The following is a 24,585-nucleotide window of genomic DNA, read 5'->3' on the forward strand; positions in this document are numbered from 1 at the left end:
AAGATATTAATATTAGTTTAAAAAAGTACTAGGAAAATAATGGGGCTTAAAGTATATAAATCCCCTTGACTTGATTATCTACATCCCAGATGGTTGAAAGAGGTGGCTGGAGAGATAATAGATGCTAGGATCTATAATAAAGGATGTGATAACAGGATACTTAGAAAATAATGGCAGGATTGGGCAGAGTCAACATAGATTTATGAAAGGGAAATCATCTTTAACAAACCTGTTGGAGTTTTTTGAGGATGTAAATAGCCGAATAGATAAAGAGGAACCGGTGGATGTGGTATATTTAGATTTTCAGAAAGTTTTTGATAAGGCCCCATACAAGAGATGAGTAAACAAAATTGGAGCACATGGGATTGAGGGGAGTATACCGGTATGGATTGAGAACTGATTAATGGACAGAAAACAGAGAGTAGGAATAATTGGTTTTCAGGTTGGCAGGCTGTGATTAGTGGGGTACTGCTAGGATCAGTGCTTGGGCCCCAGCTATTCACAATCGATATCAATGATTTGGATGGAGGGATTAAATGTTGTTATGACCAGGCGAGAAAGGGGTCTAGGGGCTCCCTCTCAGCCTTTGCCTGATTTGACCATAACAGGATTTATTTTTTAAAACACTGTGTTTTTGCCCCCACCCCCCAGTGAATCCTTGTTCACTGCTCTCCAATTGTAAGGCAAATAAATCAACCAGACAGATTTTCTTAGATTTAAACAAGAATGGTGGAAGTTTATTAACCTTAAACCCTAATTCGGTTAACGACTATGAGTATGGGATGCGACCACGCTAGCATGCATACAGGATAAACACACACGCAGATAGAGACAGAAAAATATAAAGAATAAAGGGGAAAAGTTCGAGGCAATAGCTGGGATTTATTTACGGTCCTTTGAGTTCGATGTAGAGTCTTTGATTGCCGGTAAGTCTTACCGTTTCGTTGGGGCCCAGTGCACGCTTTAAAACTTGTTTCAATTAGGAGTCTTTTCTGTCTTGAGGTTTAAATATATCCAATGGATCCGGAGATTCGTGTGAGAGAGAGAGAGAGAGAGATAGTCAGGAGAGAGGCTCTCTTCTTCCAAGTTCAGTTGCAATCTCCCAAACTGTTCTGTGAGCAGTTCAGAACCAAGAACCTGGGCCAGCAGCTTAGTCATATGACTAGTTGTTTTTTTTTTAACAAACTTCTGTGTTTGTGGATTCTCCATCTTAGCAGACACCCTGGAATGCTGGCTTTATTACACATTCAATGTCTGGTGATCAAAATCCATTTGGGTTATTTGAATCAGGGAGCCGTTTTATTGTCTCTGGGCACTGTCTCTTAGTATGCAAATATTTTCCAGCCACTGCTAATTGCTTTAAACAAGTCGTTCCTTCATTCCAGCAACAGTTTAAAATTAATGTTCATATGATGAAATTAATATGCCTCATTCCTGGCAGGCGGGGTCTTCATGACAATGTATTATTTCCAAGTTTGCAGATGACAAAAAACTAGGTGCAAGTGTGAGTTGTGAGGAGGTTGCAAAGATGCTTCAAGGGGATTTGGAGAGGCTAAGCGAATGGAAAAACATTTGGCAGATGGAATACAATGTGGAGATAGTGCGAGCAAGGTGGCAGCTGGGAAGGTGAGTTTCAGTTTAAATTAACTTACCTTTTGTTTCGGCGGACACAGAGACTGCTGGGTAAGTAAACCTATATATTCGGGCAGTGGCTAAACCCGAAACACTACACGTGTAGTGTCTCCCACCAATCCTCCTCCTCTAACCAAAAAGAAAGGACTCTTGTGTGGAGGGTTTGGTAAGGTAAGGTTTTCCTTTTTTTTAATCTCTGTTGTCAATTTAGTGCGGAGGGGATGGAAGCTAGGGCAGTTGCATGCTCCTCCTGCAGGATGTGGGAGGTGAGGGTCACCACTTGTGTCCCTGCTGACTTCACCTGTGAGAAGTGCACCCAACTCCAGCTCCTCGCAGACCGCGTTAGGGAACTGGAGCTGGAGCTGGATGAACTTCGGATCAATCAGGATGCTGAGGGGGTGATAGCGAGCAGTTATAGGGAAGTAGTGACACCTAAGTTACAGGATAAAGGTAGCTGGGTGACCGTCAGGGGAGGGAAAGGGAATAGGTGCACAGTGCAGGGATCCCCTGTGGCCGTTCCCCTCAATAATACGTATACTGTTTTGGATACGGTTGGGGGGGGGACCTACCAGAGGAAAGCCACAGTGGCCAGGTCTCTGGCACTGAGCCTGGCTCAGTGGCTCAGAAGGGAAGGGGGGAGAATAGGAGAGTGATAGTGATAGGAGATTCAATGGTTAGAGGAACAGACAGGAAATTCTGTGGTCGCGAACAAGACTCCCGGATGGTATGTTGCTTCCCGGGTGCCAGGGTCAGGGATGTCTCGGATCGAGTCCACAGGATTCTTAAGGGGGAGGGGGAGCAGCCAGAGGTCGTGGTACATATCGGTACCAATGACATAGCTAGGAAAAGTGATGAGGACCTGAAAAGCGAATATAGGGAGTTAGGTTGGAAGTTGAAAGGCAGGACGAGCAGAGTTGTAATCTCAGGATTGTTACCGGTGCCACGTGCTAGTGAGGCTAGAAACAGGGAGCGAGTGCAGCTGAACACGTGGCTACGGAACTGGTGTAGGAGGGAGGGATTCAGATATGTGGATCATTGGGATACCTTCTGGGGAAGGTGGGACCTGTACAAGAAGGACGGGTTGCATCTGAACTGGAGGGGCACCAATATCCTGGGCAGGAGGTTTGCTAGAGCTCTTCGGGTGGGTTTAAACTATTTTGGCAGGGGGATGGGAACCGGAGCCACGGATCAGTGGATGGGGTAGCTGTTGAACAGGCAGATACTGAGTGCAGAGAGTCTGTGAGGAAGGTTAGACAATTGACACGACAAAGTTGCAGCCAGTATGATGGGTTGAAGTGTGTCTATTTTAACGCAAGAAGTGTCAGAAATAAGGGTGATGAACTTAGAGCATGGATCAGTACTTGGAGCTACGATGTTGTGGCCATTACGGAGACGTGGATATCACAGGGGCAGGAATGGATGTTGGATGTTCTGGGGTTTAGGTGTTTCAAAAGGAATAGGGAGGGAGGTAAAAGAGGTGGGGGAGTGGCATTGCTAATCAGGGATAGTATCACAGCTGCAGAAAGGAAGGTCGTCGAGGAGCGTTTGTCTACTGAGTCATTATGGGTGGAAGTCAGAAACAGGAAAGGAGCAGTCACTTTATTGGGAGTTTTCTATAGACCCCCCAATAGCAACAGAGACATGGAGGAACAGATTGGGAGGCAGATTTTGGAAAGGTGCAGAAGTAACAGGGTTGTTGTCATGGGTGACTTCAACTTCCCTAATATTGATTGGAACCTCCTTAGTGCAAACAGTTTGGATGGAGCAGTTTTTGTCAGGTGTCTCCAGGTAGGTTTCCTGACTCAGTATGTAGATAGGCCGACTAGAGGGGAGGCTATGTTGGACTTGGTGCTTGGCAACGAACCGGGCCAGGTGGCAGATCTCTCGGTGGGAGAGCATTTCGGTGATAGTGATCACAACTCCCTGACCTTTACTATAGTCATGGAGAGGGACAGGAGCAGACGGGATGGGAAAATATTTAATTGGGGGAAGGGGAATTACAATGCTATTAGGCAGGAACTGGGAGCTTAAATTGGGAACAGATGTTCTCAGGGAAATGCACGACAGAAATGTGGAGGTTGTTTAGGGAGCACTTGCTGCGACTGCTGGATAGGTTTGTCCCGATGAGGCAAGGAAGGGATGGTAAGGTGAAGGAACCTTGGATGACAAGAGATGTGGAACAGCTAGTCAAGAGGAAGAAGGAAGCTTACTTAAGGTTGAGGAAGCAAGGATCAGACAGGGCTCTAGAGGGTTACAAGGTGGCCAGGAAGGAACTGAAGAATGGACTTAGGAGAGCTGGAAGGGGACATGAAAAAGTCTTGGCGGGTAGGATTAAAGAAAATCCCAAGGCGTTCTACACTTATGTGAGGAACAATAGGATGGCCAGAGTGAGGGTAGTGCCGATCAGGGATAGTGGAGGAACTTGTGCCTGGAGTCAGAGGAGGTAGGGGAGGTCCTAAATGAATACTTTGCTTCAGTATTCACTAGTGAGAGGGACCTGGTCGTTTGTGAGGACAGCGTGGAACAGGCTGATGTGCTCGAACACGTTGAGGTTAAGAGGGAGGATGTGCTGGAAATTTTGAATGATATGAGGACAGGTAAGTCCCCGGGGCCAGACGGGATATACCCAAGGATATTACGGGAAGCGAGGGAAGAGATTGCTGCGCCTTTGGTGATGATCTTTACGTCCTCACTGTCCACTGGAGTAGTACTGGATGATTGGAGGGTGGCAAATGTTGTTCCCTTGTTCAAGAAAGGGAATAGGGATAACCCTGGGAATTATAGACCAGTCAGTCTTACGTCGGTAGTGGGCAAATTATTGGAGAGGATTCTGAGAGACATGATTTATGATTATTTGGAAAAGCATAGTTTGATTAGAGACAGTCAGCATGGCTTTCTGAGGGGCAGGTCATGCCTCACAAGCCTTATTGAATTCTTTGAAGATGTGACAAAACACATTGATGAAGGAAGAGCAGTGCATATGGATTTTAGCAAGGCGTTTGATAAGGTTCCCCATGGTAGGCTCATTCAGAAAGTGAGGAGGCATGGGATACAGGGGAAGTTGGCTGTCTGGATACAAAATTGGCTGGCCCATAGAAGACAGAGGGTGGTAGTAGATGGAAAGTATTCAGCATGGAGCTCGGTGACCAGTGGTGTTCCGCAGGGATCTGTTCTGGGACCTCTGCTCTTTGTGATTTTTATAAATGACTTGGATGAGGAAGTGGAAGGCTGGGTTAGAAAGTTTGTCAATGACACGAAGGTTGCCGGAGTTGTGGATAGTGTGGAAGGCTGTTGTAGGTTGCAACGGGACATTGACAGGATGCAGAGCTGGGCTGAGAAGTGGCAGATGGAGTTCAACCTGGAAAAGTGTGAAGTGATTCATTTTGGAAGGTCGAATTTAAATGCAGAATACAGGCTTAAAGACAGGATTCTTGGTAGTGTGGAGGAACAGAGGGATCTTGGGGTCCATGTCCATAGATCGCTCAAAGTTGCCACCCAAGTTGATAGGGTTGTTAAGAAGGCGTATGGTGTGTTGGCTTTCATTAACAGGGGGATTGAATTTAAGAGCTGCGAGGTTATGCTGCAGCTCTATAAGGCCCTGGTTCGACCACACATGGAATATTGTGTTCAGTTCTGGTCTCCTCATTATAGGAAGGATGTGGAAGCTTTAGAGAGGGTGCAGAGGAGATTTACCAGGATGCTGCCTGGACTGGAGGGCATGTCTTACGAAGAAAGATTGAGGGAGCTAGGGCTTTTCTCATTGGAGCGAAGAAGGATGAGAGGTGAATTGATAGAGAGGTACAAGATGATGAGAGGCATAGATAGAGTGGATAGCCAGAGACTTTTTCCCAGGGTGGAAAGGGCTATCACCAGGGGGCATAATTTTAAGGTGATTGGAGGAAGGTTTCGGAGATGTCAGAGGTAGGTTCTTTACACAGAGAGTGGTGAGTGCGTGGAATGTGCTGCCAGCGGTGGTAGTAGAAGCAGATACATTAGGGACATTTAAGCGACTCTTGGATAGGTACATGGATGATAGTAGAATGAAGGGTAGGTAGTTAGTTTGATCTTAGAGTAGGTTAAATGTTCGGCACAACATCGTGGGCCGAAGGGCCTGTACTGTGCTGTACTGTTCTATGTTCTATGTTAAATGTGAGGTTATCCACTTCAGTAGGAAAAACAGAATATTTCTTAAATGGTGAGAGGCTGGGAAGTGTTGAAGAGCCCACTGTCATTCTTTGAGGCATCACTGGAAAGGCTTTTCATTTTGCAGGATTACTTGGAGCAAGTGCATCTATCCCTGAATATGAAAGCAACCAGTCCAGTCTGTGCACCTAAGTGGATACAGTGGAAACTAGCTTTCGGGCCTTGAAGAGTTTTTAGTGTCAATCACAGCAAGCAGCTTCCAAGATTCTCACGGCACCATCTCTCAGAGGTTACAGCATTTTCGTGCAAATATTAAGTCTGCTGTCGAGCCAGTAGATTTAATAAAGGTGTTAAAAATCAGAACTTTTTTGATAGAATAAATGAAGAGAAACTGTTTCCACTGACAGGACAGTCAGCAACCAGAAGAGCCGGAAGTGAACTGAGGAGAATTTTTTTTTTTATGCAGCGGTTTGTGAGGATCTGGTATGCACTGTCTGAAAGGGTGCTGGTATCAGTTTCAATAATAACTTTAAGAAATAAATTGGATAAGTATTTGAAGGGGCAAAAATTGTAAGGCTATTGGGAAAGAGCAGGGGAGTGGGACTAATTGGAATACTTTTCCAAAGGGCCAGCAGAGGGTCGATGGGCATTCTTTGGTCTTTGATTCTATGAGTATTGCACAGCCCAATCCAGTGGCCAGTACCAGTGGGATGGCAGGAGTGTTCTTGCATGATGCTAAGCTCCTTTAAGCTGACTGCATGGGCTGAATCCTCTGGACTCTGAACATTTTGGGGTGTCAGGACCATTTTGGGGACTTGGCACCTGAAAGTGCTATCCCACTCACCTTTCCTTTCCTCCCGAGGTCCTGAATTCTCTTGGTGCCTCCAGGTTGGCAGGACTGCACTTCAACTGCTGGCTTCCTCAGTCACTTCCATCCTTGGTTGGAGAGGCTGGCCTCTTCCTCCCATCCTTGGTAAACATCACCTCACTGCAGCCCCTCAGATCCCGAGGCAGAACCTCCAGGGAAGAGTGAAAGACCCAGGGGGCAGCCTTCCCAGGTCTCCTTTTCACTCCAGTGTTTGCTGCAGCCTCAAACATCCAGGTGCAGGTGAGCCAATGTAACCTATGCTGGGGTCTCTTTAATTAGAAATCCTTCCTTTGACAGATCCAAGACATCATCCTGCCCGCCCCACTTGCTTGGCCGGGGAACACGGAGGAGGGAAGCTAATGCTGTGGCTCAGTTAAAGAGCCATGGAAAAGTTCACTGCCGATTCGAACAGGTTCCTGATGTGTAAATGATCTGCTGTATGTCCAGGGACTAACAGTTTAAAATTCTGCCCATATCTCAGCTGTACCTTATGTTCTCTACATGGATGTATTCAAACAGGCTGGAGAGAAACCAGAGAAAGATATGGGTTCTGAATGTACAGGTTTTTATAGGTGTGCTTTGCGAGGGTATTTGGGAGGGGAGAAGCAATGGAATTTCAGGTGCATAATGTCAAATGTCATAATACCGTCACATTACTATTGACGCCAGTAAGGGAACAGGAACTTCTGACTGCGCCCAGTTCCACAGAAGTTTTACTTGCAGTTTCAATGTTTTCAATGTTTTACCCCCAAATTTTGCCCCTCCCCCACCCCCATTCCCCATTCCAATTGGACTGCACTTTGAACATTTGAAGGCAGAAATTTTGGGAAAAGTGAGTTTGAATGATATTTGAAGGCAACAAGACATCAAAACAAAGAAATTTTGATTGATTTACTTCTACTCTTATTTGATCACTTGGATCAATTTGCATTCTGCCTTTCTGCTGTTAGCAGTCTCAGAATAACCCGTAACTGCTGCCTTCCATGTTGTTTAGGTCGCTGTGAGGCGACTATGGAGTGACCTCTCCATGGATCATGCCTGGGCAGAATGTCGGAAGGTTGTGAGTTGCTTAAGCATCAAAACCCCCCTCTCGGTCTTCCTAGTGGGGTCCAAAGGAGTGCAGAGCATGACATTTGGCACCGGTATGGCTGCAGGAACTGCCAGAAACATGCTAAAGGTGACACATGACCGCCTTAGGGGTTCTGCTCCGGATTTTCTGTTAGGGTTTACTTCCTTAGCCTTGGTCTCTCCCGAGATGCCCACAAGGCAGTGGGGTAGTTAGGTCCTATCCCTGAGCAGGGGCCTTAACAAGTAAACTTTGCAATTTCATGGAGGGAGAGGGAAGGGGGGACGGGGTGAGAGGAGGGAGTGGATGCAAAGGGGGAGGGGGTGGGGGAAGGGGGTGCGGGGGGAAGGTGGAGCGGGGGTGCGAGGGGGGAGGGGGTGGGGGAAGGGGGTGCGAGGGGGGACGGGAGTGCAGGGGAAAGGGGGTGCGAGGGGGAGGGGGTGGGTGGGAAGGTGGTGCGAGGTGATGTGGAGGTGGGTGGAGCTTCTTCTCCCGGGATCCGATCAAGGATTTTGTGAACGAGACCAGCAGTGGGGGGCCGAAGCCTTGCTGGGCCTTTGGCATGCACTCATCGTCGCCCCAGTCCGGGCACTGCAGCTCCGGCTCCGACGTGACCCCGTAGTGGCATCTTACCCACCAGGTTTCATTTTAAACAGACTCCAGAAGCTGGCAGAGCATGTCTACCCTGAGGCACAGTGTGGCTTTCGAGCAGAGAGATCCACCATTGACATGCTGTTTTCCCTTCGCCAGCTACAGGAGAAATGTCGCAAATGACAGATGCTCCTCTACGTTGCTTTCATAGAACTCACTAAAGCCTTTGACTTCGTCAACAGACATGGTCTCTTCAGAATACTAGCAAAGATCGGATGTCCACCAAAGTTAATAAGTATCATCACCTCATTCCATGACAATATGAAAGGCACAATTCAGCATAGTGGTGCCTCATCAGACCCCTTTCCTATCCCGAGTGGCGTGTAACAGGGCTGTGTTCTCGCACCTACACTGTTTGGGTTCTTCTTCTCCCTGCTGCTCTCACATGCGTTCAAGTCTTCAGAAGAAGGAATTTTCCTGCACACAAGATCAGATGGCAGGTTGTTCAACCTTGCCCGTCTTAGAGCGAAGACCAAAGTATGAAAAGTCTTCATCAGGGAACTCCTCTTTGCTGACGATGCTGCGTTAACATCCCACACAGAAGAGTGTCTCATCGACAGGATTGCGGCTGTCTGCAACTAATTTGGCCTAACCATCAGCCTGAAGAAAATGAACATCATGGGACAGGACGTCAGAAATGCTCCATCCATAAATATCGGCAACCACGCTCTGGAAGTGGTTCAAGAGTTCACCTACCGAGGCTCAACTGTCACCAGTAACCTGTCAGAAATCAACAAGCGCATGGGAAAGGCGTCCGCTGCTATGTCCAGATTGGCCAAGAGAGTGTGGGAAAATGGCGCATTGACACGGAACACAAAAGTCCGAGTGTTTCAAGCCAGTGTCCTCAGTACCTTGCTCTTGGCAGTGAGGCCTGGACAACGTATGTCAGCCAAGAGCGACATCTCAACTCATTCCATCTTCGCTGCCTCGGGAGAATCCTTGGCATCAGGTGGCAGGACCGTATCTCCAATTCAGAAGTCCTTGAGGCGGCCAACGTCCCCAGCATATACACCCTACTGAGCCAGCGGCGCTTGAGATGGCTTGGCCATGTGAGCCGCAAGGACTCATTGTACAGCACGCTCGTCACTGGCATCAGACCCACCGGCCGTCCATGCCTCCGCTTTAAAGACGTCTGCAAACGCGACATGAAGTCCTGTGACATTGACCACAAGTTGTGGGAGTCAGTTGCCAGTGATCGCCAGAGCTGGCAGAAAGCTATAAAGGCGGGGCTAAAGAGTGGTGAGTCGAAGAGACTTAGCAGTTGGCAGGAAAAAAGACAAGCGCAAGGAGAGAGCCAACTGTGTAACAGCTCTGACAACCAATTTTATCTGCAGAACCTGTGGAAGAGTCTGGCACTCTAGAATTGGCCTTTATAGTCACTCCAGGCGCTGCTCCACAAACCACTGACCACCTCTAGGTGCTTATCCATTGTCTCTCGAGACAAGGAGGCCAAAGAAAAAAGAAAAGAAAGAAGAAAGGTGTCTCAGAATGCTACCAGGAGTCAAATTCTAATATATAGGGATATCCTGATTTGGCAATTACAACCATTAATGGAAATCTACAAAATTCATCCCCACTCTAATTTATTTAAATTGCATTATAATTTGTTTTAATGCAAGTACCTCCACTGAGCTTCCAAATGTATTAAAAATACGGGTAAGCTCGATGATAATCATTGGATAATGTCCATTTACATGCAAGTTAAACTGTTTCAATGAACTTGAAAATCAGATCAGAAATATAGTTCTAAATGTAACAGAGCAATTTACAGTAATCTTAAACTGAGTTGAAAGGTCAATTTATGGAAAAACCAAGTTATGAAGAATATTACATTAATTTAGTAGATGTATTGTTGCTGGGAAGGTAATTGTATTTCCAATTAACAGCCAGTGAATTGCCTTTTGTGTCCTTTCATACTTTTATTATAGATTTAACTTGAAGACCTCAGCTGCTCCAAAAAACCTGAGTTTGAACTTGATATTTTGATTCGAAGTTGTGACTGTCCACTGAAGGCGGGTCCTGGATTCTGAGGATATCCAAGTTGAACAGTTTCCCAGTGTGCTTCAGTAGCATTTATTATCCCAACTGATGCAAATGTTTCTCTTCTGTTTTTAATGCTGTTTGGTTGTTCTTCAAAATTATTTGAAGAAAAACATGAGGAAAAATTTCAAAAACTTTATTCTGTGCACGTGAGTGAGAGAGAGAAATGGGATTGACTTCAATTAGATTAGATGGTGCAGAGTACACACCAGTTCTAGCTTTTTAAATGTTCAAATTATACTATATTATTAATTTTTCTTACTGGAAAAGTCACATTGGGGATAATTTTGACTTTGTGGGATATTGTAAAAAGGATGAGAGTGAATCGACAGCCAGTTTTCCATCTCCCTCCACAAGTACTGCCAGACCTGTCGAGTATTTCCAATATTTTCTGTTTTTATTTCAGATTTCCTACATCCACAATACTTTGCTTTTGTATTTGTACGGCACCTTTCACATCCACAGGAACTCCCAAAGTGCTTCACAGCTCCCGTAATGTTTTGTAGAGAAACATAATGGCATGTCTTCCAAGTCCCACAAATTGCAGTGATCCATTTTAGTGATGTTGGTTCAGGAATAAGTATTTGCTAGGACATTGGAAGAACTCCTTTGCTCTCCATCAAATAGTGCCAGGGAATTTTTCGCTTCTGTCTGAGAGGGCCGATGGGCTTCGTTTAAACATTGCATCTGAAGAACATTACTTCCAACAGTGTAGTTGTCCCTAAGTACTGTAGTGAAATGCCAGTCTAGAATGTGTATTCAAGACTCTGATATGAGACTCAAGAAGCAAGAATGCTATATCTGAGCCAAGGTTGGTGAGCTTACAGAAGAGTGTTGTTAGGATGCCTTGTTAGGCACCTTTACAAACGGAAGAAAAATGAAGGCCACATAACCTTGCTAACCTTGCTAAGACCATCAAATTTCCTTCTGACCTACTTTTGCATTCATTCTTTCTGCTGTTTCTATCTGCACAGCTCTAGTGCTGGCATTACTGGAGACTGGTCCTTTGCCCCGTCCTTTGCAGAACTTTCACAGCAATACCTCCTGAGCCCATTCATTATAAGGAGATGTTCAGCTTATTTGCTGTCTTGTAGCCATTTCGCCACCCATTCAGTAGCAGGGCACCGTTACGAGTGAGTGGTAGCCCTTTAAAAACTGCCACACCAAATATTCTACCGTTTGCCAGAAGCAGCGCATTGAACCTTAAATGGGCTGACCCCATATCATAGCACAGGCTCAGCTGTGTGAGGCATAGACGCATGGGTGGAATTTCACGCCACACCAACAAGCAGGATGGTGGCAGGGGATTGGCATAAAATGAGCAGGACTCCGGGAGGCTTTCCCAACCTGCTTCCACCTCCGCCGCTCTTTACGTAGTGGAAGGCGGTGGGGGGGGGTGAAAAACGGCCCGCCCACCCCAGGCCAATCAAGGCCCTTAAAGTGGCCACTTAATGGCCTTCGCCCGCCTCCATGTGGATTTTACACATGGCAAGCGGGCATCCTGGAGCCGGGAAAAGCCGCCTGGGAAAACCAGGTGGCTGCTGACCGTCCCAGTGGGGGGCCCGGGTCATCGGGCACAGGGTGCCCGATGGAAGACCGCCCCCGCTATTCCTACCACCCCCAGCACATAAACACGCCCCCCCTTCCCCCCAACCGACCACCCTTGCCTCACCGGGGCCAGACCGATTACCCCCGGTGAGGCAACCAAAACTTATCTTAACATCCGGCTCCATGTCTTCCTCTGCAGTCGGCTGGGCTGCATTCCCAGCATTAGCCACCGCTCCTGATGGCGCTGCTGGGACTAAGAGCTGCGGCCCACTGATTGGCCAGCAACTCAATGAGGCGGGACTTCCTCCCTCAAGCGGGTGGAAGTCCTGCCTCGGAACAATTAAAGCCTACAATACAGAACGGATCCCCAGATGAGGCGGAAGCGGGTTCGCCACCGACTTTTCAGTCGGTAGCCAGCTCCCATCCGCCCAACATAAAATCCCGGCCATGGAGTGCCTTAGGAACAGTGGGTCTGATGGTAGTGCTCTCGGACTACATTGTCAGCTCCAACTAATTTGTTTTGTTTATACACATTGCCACAGGACATGAACTACATCATAATAGATTGTGTTACATGGTAACATTGTAAAATATATAGTGCATCCTCTGGGTCCCAACAAGCAAAACCACAGGAGAGCCACTTGTATTTCAAATAAATACATTATTGATGAAGGTCAGGTCCAATGTGCTCTCGACTGAAGCCTGGTTTGTCTCATGCCACAAGTACCAAAGAGTCAGTTACAAATAACCCTGAGCTGTGCAGGAGAAACTGATGAAACAAGATGAAAACCTGAGTCAAGACAGCAGTCGAGGTCTAACAACCCTTAGGGTAACAAATGTCATAGAGTCATTCTGGCATTGAAGGAGGCCATTGAGTCTATCGAGTCCATGCCATTTTCCTGTAAACCAATCCAATCAGTTCCATACCCCCACTCTATCCCCGCAGTCCTGCAAGTTTATTTTCCTCAAGTGCTCATCCAATTTCCTTTTGAAATTATACATCGTTTCCACTTCCATCACCTTCGTAGGCAGTGAGTTTCAGGTCATTACCACTCACTGTGTAAAATAGTTCTTCCTCACATCCCCCCTGCATGTCTTGCTCAAAACCTTAAATCGGTGTCCCCTAGTCCATCAGCGAATGGACATAGCATTTCTTTGTCTACCTTATCTAAACCTGGAATAATCTTGTACACCTCTATCAGATCTCCCCTCAATCTCCTTTGCTCCAAGGAGAACACTTAACTTTTACAACATAACCTTGTAGCTAAAAGCCCTCAACACTGGAACCATTCTGGTAAATCTCCTCTGCACCCTCTCAAGGACCTTCAAATACTTAATAAAGTGTGGTGACCAGAACTGAATACAGTACTCCAGTTGGGGCTTAACCAGAGCTTTATAAAGGTTCAGTATATCTTCCCTGCTTTTGTACTCAATACCTCTGTTTATGAAGCCCAAGATCCCATATGCTTTGCTCGTCACTCTCTCAATATGTCCTGCCACCTTCAAAGATCTATGCACAGGCACCCCCAGGTCCTGACCCCGTACACTCTTTAGAACTGTGCCATTTAGTCTATAATGCCACTCCCTATCCCTTCTGCCAAAATGCATCACCTCACACTTTTCTGTATTAAATTCCATCTGCCACTTGTCTACCCATTCTGTTAGCCTGTCTATGTCCTGCTGCAGTCGATTGGTATCATTCTCATTCTCTGCCACAACTCCAAATTTGGTATCATTGGCATATTTTGAAATTTTACTCTGTATTTCAATATCCAATTAATCTAAATATAACAAATAAAGCAGTTATTCCAGCACTGACCCTTGGGGAAGACCACTGTTTACCATCCTCCAGTCTAAAAAAAAAGCATTTACTCACTGTTTTCTGTCCTTAAACCCATTTTTTATCAAACTGACACTGACCCTCCTATTCCTTGAGCCTCAGTTCTTTTAGCCAGCCTTTTATGTGGTACTTTGTCAAATGCTTTCTTAAAATCCATATTGACAGCATCCACTGCATTCCCTTCATCAACCTTCTCTATCACTTCATTTAAAAAAGTCCCTAGATTAGTCAAGCATGATCTGCCTTTTACAAATCCGTGCTGACTCTCCTAAATTAACTCAAATTTCTCCAAGTGCCTTTTGATTTGTGTTCCCTGATAATTGTTTTTAAAAGTGACCAGCCTGTAGTTACTAGGAATATCCTTATACCCATTATAGAGTCATAGAGTCAGACAGCACAGAAACAGGCCCTTCGGCCCATTGTGAATAAGGGTGGCACATTTGTCACTGTCCAGTCCTCCAGCATCTCCCCCATATCTCGGGAAGATTGGAAGATTATGGCAAGCCCTTCCACTTTCTCTACTTCTACTTCAATTAGCAACCTGGGATGCAAGCCATCCACACCAGGCAACGTATCCACTCTAAGCATAGCCAGCCTTTCCAGTAATCCTTCCTATCAATTTTCACCCCATCTATTACCTCGACCATCTCCATTTCAACTGATATTTAACCAGCATCCTCATCCTTAGTAAATACCAAAACAAAATACTCATTAAGTATTCTAGTCTTGTCCTGTGCTTCTAAGCATATACAGGCCCTCCCCACCTCTTACTACCCACTCTATGTGTCAGTGGAAGATTTTTGGGTTCCCTTTTATGTTAACTGCCATTTTCTTCTCATATTCTCTCTTTGCCAGTCTTATTTTCCTCTTCACTTCCCCTCTCAACTTATAGTATTTGGCCCAGTTCTTGCTTGAAGAATTCACCTGCCATGCATCATACATACACCCTCTTTTTTTATTTCATCATTTCCTTTATCTCTCTCATCAACTAAGGAGTCCTTGGGTTACCTGCAAGTCCTCAACATTGACTCTGGATCACATGAAGTCTCATGGCATCAAGTCAAAATGGGCAAGGAAACCTCCTGCTGATTAACACCTTCTGCCCACCACCCCACTCCCCACTGCTGACTGATGAATTCCGTGCTTCTCCGTGTTAAATACTAATTGGAAGAAGCACTGAAGTTACCAAGGGCACAGAATGTATTCTGGGTGGGGACTTCAATGTCCATCACCAAGACTGGCTTGGTAGCCAAGACCTTTAGGACATAGCTGCTAGTATGGGTCTGCGGCAGTTGGTGAGGGAACCAACAAGAGAGAAAAACCTGCTTGACCTCGTCCTCACCAATCTACCTGTCACAGATGCATTTGTCCATGACAGTATTGGCAGGAGTAACCACCATGAAATGCCGTCTTCACATTAAGGATACCTCCCTTTTGTGTTGTGTGGCACTACCACCGTGCTAAATGGGATAGATTTCGAATAGATCTCGCAAGTCAAAACTGGGCATCCATGAGGCACTGTGTGTCATTGGCAGCAGCAAAGAACAAAGAACAAAGAACAAAGAAAATTACAGCACAGGAACAGGCCCTTCGGCCCTCCAAGCCTGCGCCGATCCAGATCCTCTATCTAAACATGTCGCCTATTTTCTAAGGGTCTGTATCTCTTTGCTTCCTGCCCATTCATGTATCTGTCTGGATACATCTTAAAAGACGCTATCGTGCCTGCGTCTACCACCTCCGCTGGCAACGTGTTCCAGACACCCACCACCCTCTGCGTAAAGAACTTTCCACGCATATCCCCCCTAAACCTTTCCCCTCTCACTTTGAACTCGTGACCCCTAGTAATTGAATCCCCCACTCTGGGAAAAAGCTTCTTGCTATCCACCCTGTCTATACCTCTCATGATTTTGTACACCTCAATCAGGTCCCCCCTCAACCTCCGCCTTTCTAATGAAAATAATCCTAATCTACTCAACCTCTCTTCATAGCTAGCGCCCTCCATACCAGGCAACATCCTGGTGAACCTCCTCTGCACCCTCTCCAAAGCATCCACATCCCTTTGGTAATGTGGCGACCAGAACTGCACGCAGTATTCCAAATGTGGCCGAACCAAAGTTGTATACAACTGTAACATGACCTGCCAACTCTTGTATTCAATACCCCGTCCGATGAAGGAAAGCATGCCGTATGCCTTCTTGACCACTCTATTGACCTGCGTTGCCACCTTCAGGGAACAATGGACCTGAACACCCAAATCTCTCTGTACATCAATTTTCCCCAGGACTTTTCCATTTACTGTATAGTTCACTCTTGAATTGGATCTTCCAAAATGCATCACCTCGCATTTGCCCAGATTGAACTCCATCTGCCATTTCTCTGCCCAATTCTCCAATCTATCTATATTCTGCTGTATTCTCTGACAGTCCCCTTCACTATCTGCTACTCCACCAATCTTAGTGTCGTCTGCAAACTTGCTAATCAGACCACCTATACTTTCCTCCAAATCATTTATGTATATCTCAAACAACAGTGGTCCCAGCACGGATCCCTGTGGAACACCACTGGTCACCCGTCTCCATTTTGAGAAACTCCCTTCCACTGCTACTCTCTGTCTCCTGTTGCCCAGCCAGTTCTTTATCCATCTAGCTAGTACACCTTGGACCCCATGCGACTTCACTTTCTCCATCAGCCTACCATGGGGAACCTTATCAAACGCCTTACTGAAGTCCATGTATATGACATCTACAGCCCTTCCCTCATCAATCAACTTTGTCACTTCCTCAAAGAATTCTATTAAGTTGGTAAGACATGACCTTCCCTGCACAAAACCATGTTGCCTATCACTGATAAGCCCATTTTCTTCCAAATGGGAATAGATCCTATCCCTCAGTATCTTCTCCAGCAGCTTCCCTACCACTGACGTCAGGCTCACCGGTCTATAATTACCTGGATTATCCCTGCTACCCTTCTTAAACAAGGGGACAACATTAGCAATTCTCCAGTCCTCCGGGACCTCACCCGTGTTTAAGGATGTTGCAAAGATATCTGTTAAGGCCCCAGCTATTTCCTCTCTCGCTTCCCTCAGTAACCTGGGATAGATCCCATCCGGACCTGGGGACTTGTCCACCTTAATGCCTTTTAGAATACCCAACACTTCCTCCCTCCTTATGCTGACTTGACCTCGAGTAATCAAACATCTGTCCCTAACCTCAACATCCGTCATGTCCCTCTCCTCGGTGAATACCGATGCAAAGTACTCGTTTAGAATCTCACCCATTTTCTCTGACTCCACGCATAACTTTCCTCCTTTGTCCTTGAGTGGGCCAATCCTTTCTCTAGTTACCCTCTTGCTCCTTATATATGAATAAAAGGCTTTGGTATTTTCCTTAACCCTGTTTGCTAAAGATATTTCATGACCCCTTTTAGACCTCTTAATTCCTCGTATTCAACACAATCTGTAACCTCGTGGCCTGTCATATCCCCCACTCGACCATTACCATCAAGTCGGGGGATCAATCCTGGTTCAATGAAGAGTACAGGAGGGTATGCCAGGAGCAGCACCAGGCATACCTAAAAATGAGGTGTCAGCCTGGTGAAGCTACAACCCAGGACTATTTGCATGCCAAACAGCAGAAGCAGCATGCAATAGACAGGGCTAAGCGATCTCACAACCAATGAATCAGATCTAAGCTCTGCAGTCCTGCCACATCGAGTCGTCAATGGTGGTGGACAATTAAGCAACTAACAGGAGGAGGAGGCTCCACAAATATCCGCATCCTCAACAATGGGGGAGCTCAGCATATCAGTGCAAAAGACGACTGAAGAATTTGCATCCATCTTGAGCCAGAATTGCCGAGTGGATGATCCATCGGCCTCCTCCTGAGGTCCCCAGCATCACAGATGCCAGTCTTCAGCCAATCCAATTCACTCCATGTGCTATCATGAAACAGCTGAAGACACTGGATACTGCAAAGGCTATGGGTCCTGATAACCTTCCGGCAATAGTACTGAAGACTTGTGCTCCAGAACTAGCCAAGCCTCTAGCCAGTACAGTTACAACACCGGCATCTACTTGGCAATGTGGAAAATTGCCCAGGTATGTCCTGTCCACAAAAAGCAGGACAGGTCCAACCTGGCCAATTCGTCATCGGCTATCCCTCTACTGAAGGTCCTGAGTTACTACCATGGGTCTTCAGGTGACTGAAAAGGCTGATTTTTTTACCTGCAGATCTTTGGGCACGTGGAGCAGGACGTCCCATGAGGTAGTGGGATCCGGAGTGCAGGATTTGCTTCCTTTTCTTTCCTTCTCTGCCACCGCTCTGCCTCATCATTAAGGTGTTTGGACTCAAAGCATGATGCAGCTTGATGAATAAGTTATCTCCATTTTGAACTTTTGGTAGCAAGTTCCTCCCAGTCATCAATGTCAATGCTGCCACACTTCAAAGAGAGCTTCAGAATGTCTTTGAAGCATTTTCTTTGTTCTCCCCTGGAATGCTGGCCATTTGAGAGTTGAGAAATTAGGACCTAGCAGGGGAGACGTTTGTCGGCCATCCGAACACAGTGTCCAGTCCATCGCAGTTGGTTTGGCCGGAGCCTGAATGCTTGTGGAGCTGGCTTCAAGAAGGACACTAGCTTATGTTCGACAGTCCTTCCATTGAATCCGGAGGATGCGACAGAGGTGTTGCTGATGGAATTTCTCTAGCGCTCTTATGTGTCGCTGATACACCGTCCAGCTCTCACTGCAGTACAGGAGTGTGGTGACAACAACTGCTCTATACACTAGGACTTTTATTAACTTGCGGAGTTCTTTGTTGTCAAACACTCACTGCTGTAGTTTATAGAAGGCTGAGCTGGCACAGCTGATCTGATGTTGGATCTCCTCGTGGTGGCCTTTTGAGAGAGCTGGCTGTCAAGGTTCGGGAAGTGCTCAACACATTTCAAAGTCTCTCCTTCAACATATAGATGGAATATTTGGCTGACCAGATGTGGGTTGATATATGTGTTTTGTTTTGGCATTCAAGGACAGACTGAGTCTCTTGTCTACAGAATTAAAGAGATCAAGAGTGGCTTGCAAATCTGGTGCAGAGTGAGCAACAACACTGCAATCATCCACAAACTGTAGATCATGTATGTCTACGGTGGTCAGTTTAGTTTTGGCACAGAAGTGTCTGAGGTTAAAGAGTTTTCCATCTAGGTGGTATTTAATACTCACACCAGGGGGCAACTGATCTTTCACGAGGTGAATAACCACTGTTAGGTAGTTTGTAAATAGTATGGGGCCTATCACATAGCCTTGCCTGACCCTGGCCTGGATTTTGAAGGCATCTGTTTCAGATCTCCCACTCAAGACAGTTGCAGTTATATCATGGAGCAATTGCAGGAATGTGATGACGTTTCTTGGACATCAAAATCTTTGGAACACAATCCACAGAGCCTCGCGATTTACTGAGTCAAATGCTTTGGTCAGGTTGATGAATGCAATGAAGAGTTCCTGGTGTTGTTAAGATATTTTTCCTGGATTTGTTGGCAACAAAGATAATGTCAGAGGTTCCTCTGGAAGGTCTAAAGCCACACTGTATCTCTGGGAGGATTTCCTCAGCCACAGGAAGTAGGCGATTCAGGAGAATGTGTGTCAGGAGTTTCCCTGCTATGGACAAGAGGGAAATACCTTGATAGTTCCCACAGCATGATTTATCTCCCTTCTTGAAGATAGTTACAATTGTCGCATTCCTGAAGTCGTGGCCAGGGGTGGGAGTTCTTTTTCCTCCCAAATCCATAGGATGAGTGCATGGAGTCTTGATGTGAGCAAAAGCCCACCAGCTTTGAAGACCTCAGCTGGAATACCATCGGGGCTGCAGGCTTTGTTGTTTTTCATCCGTTTGATTGCTTATTGCAGTTCTCCCATCGATGGTGGTTCATCCATGGATTCTACCACAGGGTACTGGGGGGACAGCCTGGAGAGTACTGGCTGCCACTGTGGATTCACGTCTGACGAGTTGTTGAAAATATTCTTTCCAGCATTGACGGATGGCACTGTCATTAAGAAGAGAGAGCAAAGCAGATTTTGCTCATTTGACCTTGGTCTATAGATGGCCCTGGTGGCTTCAAAAAAGCTTTGCATGTCTTGAAGATTGGCATATTATTGGATCTCTTGGGCTTTCTCTTCCCATCACTTGTACTTTATCTTCCAGATTTGTCTTTGGGTGCCAGCCTTGAGCTGTTGTTATGCTGCCTTCTTACTTGCGACCTTGCGTTGTTCTGCCAGGCAATAAAGGCTGTTTGTTTTTGTTCCAAGAGGTCACATATTTCAACATTGTTTTCGATGAACCAGTCCTAGTGACGATGATGCCCAAACGCAATGGTCCGGACACAGGAGTCTAGTACAGCTGATGTTTTGTTCCCACTATTCCGAAATTGAGTTGGATGCGTGAAGATTTTCCAGATTGGTTGTGAGCTGCACTTGAAATTCCTTTATTCGGTCGGGCTGCTTTAGGGCTGAGAAATTGACCACCTTCCTCTTGGGCTTTTGGTTCTTGCGATGCCTTGGTGCCAGGTGAATGTTCATCAGTGATCAAAAAAGTCAATGATCTGTCCAGCAGGCATCAGTTCCCTGCATGGATCGATTGATACAGACCCGGCTAATTACTGCCCTATCAATCTACTCTTGATCGTCAGCAAAATGATGGAAGGGGTTGTGACAGTTCTATCAAGTGGCACTTGCCCAGCAATAACCTGCTCACCAATGTTCAGTTTGGGTTCCACCAGGACCATTCAGCTTCTGACCTCGTTACAGCCTTGGTCCAAACATGCACAAACAACGAACTATAGAGGTGAGGTGAGAGTGACTGCCCTTGACATCAAGGCAGCATTTGACCAAGGATGGCATCAAGGAGCATTAGCAAAACTGGAGTCAATGGGATCGAGGGGGAAAACTGTCCGCTGATTGGAGTCATACCTAGCGCAAAGGAAGATGGTTGTAGTTGTTAGAGGTCAATCATCTGAGCTCCAGGACATCACTGCAGGAGTTCCTCAGGGTAGTGTCCTAGGCCCAACCATCTTCAGCTGCTTCATCAATGACCTTCCTTCAGTCATAAGGTCAGAAATGGTGATGCCTGCTGATGATTGCACAATGTTCATCACCAGACACACCTTCTCAGATGCTGAAGCAGTCCGCATCCATGTGCAGCATGATCTGGACAACATTCAGGCTTGAGCTGATAACCGGCAATTAACATTCATGCCACACAAGTACCAGACAATGACCATCTCAAACAAGAGAGAATCTAACCATCTCCCCTTGATGTTAAATGGAATTACCATCACTGAATCCTCACTATCAACATCTTGGGGGTTACCATTGACCAGAAACTGAACCGGACTGGCCAAATAAATGCTGTGGCTACAAGAGCAGGTCAGAGGCTAGGAATTCTGCAGCAAATAATTCACCTCCTGTCTCCCCAATGCCTGTCCACCACTTACAAGGCACAAGTCAGGAGTGTGATGGAATACTCTCCACTTGCCTGGATGGGTGCAGCTCCAATTACACTCAAGAACCTCGACACCATCCAGAACAAAGCAGCCCGCTTGATTGGCACCCCATCCACCACCTTCAACATTCAGTCCCTTCACCACCAATGCACAGTGGCAGCAGTGTGTACCATCTACAAGATGCACTGCAGCAACTCACCAAGGCTCATTTGACAGCATCTTCCAAACTCATGACCACTACCACCTGGAAGGACAAGGGCAGCGGATGCTTGTGAACACCACCACCTGCAAGCCACATACCATCTTTATTTGGAACTATGTCACTGTTCCTTCACTGTTGCTGGGTCAAAATCCTGGAACTCCCTTCCTAACAGCACTGTAGGTGTACCTACACCTGAAAGACTGCTGTGGTACGAGGAGGCAGCTCACCACCACCTTCTCAAGGACAATTAGGGATGGGCAATAAATGCTGGTCTAGCCAGTGACACCCACATTGCATGAACAAATAAAAAAAACCTTATCTTTCACCCTTGTTGAAATGTACCTGAAACATCTGCTCCTGAAAGATCACCCATCATTCAGTTACAGTTTTTCCTGTCAATCTTTAGTTCTATTTTACCCTGGCTAGATCCCCCCTCATCCCATTGAATTTAGCCCTCTTCCAATTTAGAAGTTTTACTTTAGATTGTTCCTTGCTCTTCTCCATTACTAATCTAAACCTTATGATACAATGATTACTCTTACCCAAGTGTTCCCCCACAGACACTTGGTCCACCTCATTTCCCAGCACCAGATGCAGCAATGCCTCCTTCCTCATTGGACCAAGAACATGCTGGTAAAGCAAGTTCTCCTGAACATATTTCAGAATTTCCTCCCCCTCCTTTCTCTTTACTCTAACATTATCCCAATCGATATTTGGGAAATTAAAGTTCCCCAATATCACCACTCTATAATTCTTGTACATCTCTGTGATTTCCTATAGATTTGCTCCTCTATCTATCTCTCTCTCACTAAATAGAGGCATATGGAATACCCCCAGTAGCGTGATCATACCCTTTTTGCTTCTCAATTCCAATCCAATGGATTGTGTCTTTTCCCTTTCAAGGGCATCCTTTCTTTCCAACATTACAATGTCTTCCCTAATCAGTACTGCCATCCTACCTCCCTTTTTCCCTTCCCTATCTTTTCTGAGCACTTTGATTTTTTATCCTGGAATATTAAGCGGCCAGTCCTCACCAGTTTTAGCCAAGTTTCTGTTATTGCCATGACATCATATTCCCACACATCTCTTTGTGCTTGTAGCTCACCAACATTATTCACTACATTTTGTGCATTTACATCCATGCATTATAAACCTTTCTTTGTATTCCTCCTTGTCCTTCTTCGTTTGCTTGCTTCTAATATGGTATTGCATCATTCTCTAGTATTATCCAACACTCTCACTTTTGAATAGATGCATCCTGTCCCAGAACTGGTCCTTATGCCCCAAGCATCTGAAGCCCTCCCTTCTGCACCCTGTCTCAAGCCATGTATTGATCCTCCCTATCTTCATATTTCTATTCTCACTAGCACGTGGCGCTGGGAGTAATCCAGAGATTACTACATTTGAGGTCCTACTTTTTAATCTCCTCCTTAGCTCCTGAAAATCTGACCATAGTACCTCAGTACCTGTTCTCGCTCTCTATGCTGTCGGTACCAACATGTACCACAAGTTCTGGCTCACTCCCTTCCCCCTTCAGAATATTCTGCACTCTCTCCATGATGTCCTTTATCATGACACCAGGGAGGCAACACACCATGTGGGGATTCATGATGACGTTACAGAAACGCCTGTCTGTCCCCTGAACTATAGAATCTCCTATAAAGACTGCATTTCTACTCTTTGCTGTTCCCTCCTGTGCAGTCCCTTTCTTATTGTTGCCACAGTCTAGACTGCACTCAAAATAGTGCCATAGAGAGGGCAGATGAGGCCTTGGTGTAACATGTCATTTGAAAGAGCAGCGGCAGCGGGAAAGAAGGAGACTGAGTGAGACCATCGGTGTTTAAAAATAGCAGTGACAGCAGGAAAGAAGGAGATTGAGTGAGACCAGCGGTGTTTAAAAAGAGCAGTGACAGCGGGAAAGAAGGAGACTGAGTGAGACCAGCGGTGTTTAAAAAGAGCAGCGGCAGTGGGCCTGAGTTTTGAAAAAAAAGCCAACCGTGACATCATAGGAGAGCTGCAAGGTGATTGGTTGGTGAGTCACTGCTGTTAGGGAATAGCTCTAAATAGCTGAGTAAATATCTCAGGTAAGAAAAAAAATAATGGGAAAGTTATTTTGTTGAAAAAAAATCCTCTGGTGATAAGGTGAGTACCACTAAAGTGTTTTTTTTTTAAATTCAGTGCAGCTTATTAAGGACTTTAGATTGTAGTGGGTAGAACAAGGCCCCTAGTGTAATTAGTATTTTTTAAAAGGAGTAACTAAATTAATTTAAAGCTAAGTCATGGCAGGAGAGCTCAGCCCTGTGATATGCTCCTCCTGCACTATGTGGGAAATCAGGGACGCTTCCAGTGTCCCAGATGACCATGTGTACAGGAAGTGTATCCATCTGCAGCTACTGGCCACCTGCATTACGGAGCTGGAGCTGCGGGTGGATTCACTGTGGAGCATCCGTGATGCTGAAGACATTGTGGATAGCACATTTAGTGAGGTGGTTACACCGCAGGTAATGGCTGCACAGGCAGAAAAGGGATGGGTGACCACCAGACGGAGTAGTAGGTGCAGGCAGGTAGTGCAGGAGTCTCCTGTAGCTATCCCCCTCTCAAACAGATATACCGCTTTGGATACTGTTGGGGGGATGACTTCCCAAGAGAAAGCAGCAACAGCCAGGTCCGTGGCACCACGGAGGGCTCTGCTGCACAGGAGGGGAGGAAAAGGGGTGGAAGAGCGATAGTGATAGGGGATTCTATTGTAAGGGGTGCAGATAGGCATTTCTGTGGCCACAAACAAGACTCCAGGATGGTATGTTGTCTCCCTGGTGCTAGTGTCAAGGATATCTCGGAGCGGCTGCAGGACATTCTGAAAGGGGAGTGTGGGCAGCCAGAGGTCGTGGTCCATATTTGGTACTAATGACATAGGCAAGAAGAGAGATTAGGTCCTGCAAAGTGACTATAGGGAGTTAGGCAGAAGGTTAAAAAGCAGAATCTCTAGGGTTGTAATCTCAGGATTACTCCCTGTGCCAGGTGCTAGTGAGGGTAGGAAAAGGAGGATAAGGAAAATGAATGCATGGCTGAACAGCTGGTGCAGGTGGGTGGGCTTCAACTACTTGGAT

Source organism: Heterodontus francisci, chromosome 2 (genome assembly GCF_036365525.1).
Source record: "Heterodontus francisci isolate sHetFra1 chromosome 2, sHetFra1.hap1, whole genome shotgun sequence".
Taxonomy (NCBI): domain Eukaryota; kingdom Metazoa; phylum Chordata; class Chondrichthyes; order Heterodontiformes; family Heterodontidae; genus Heterodontus; species Heterodontus francisci.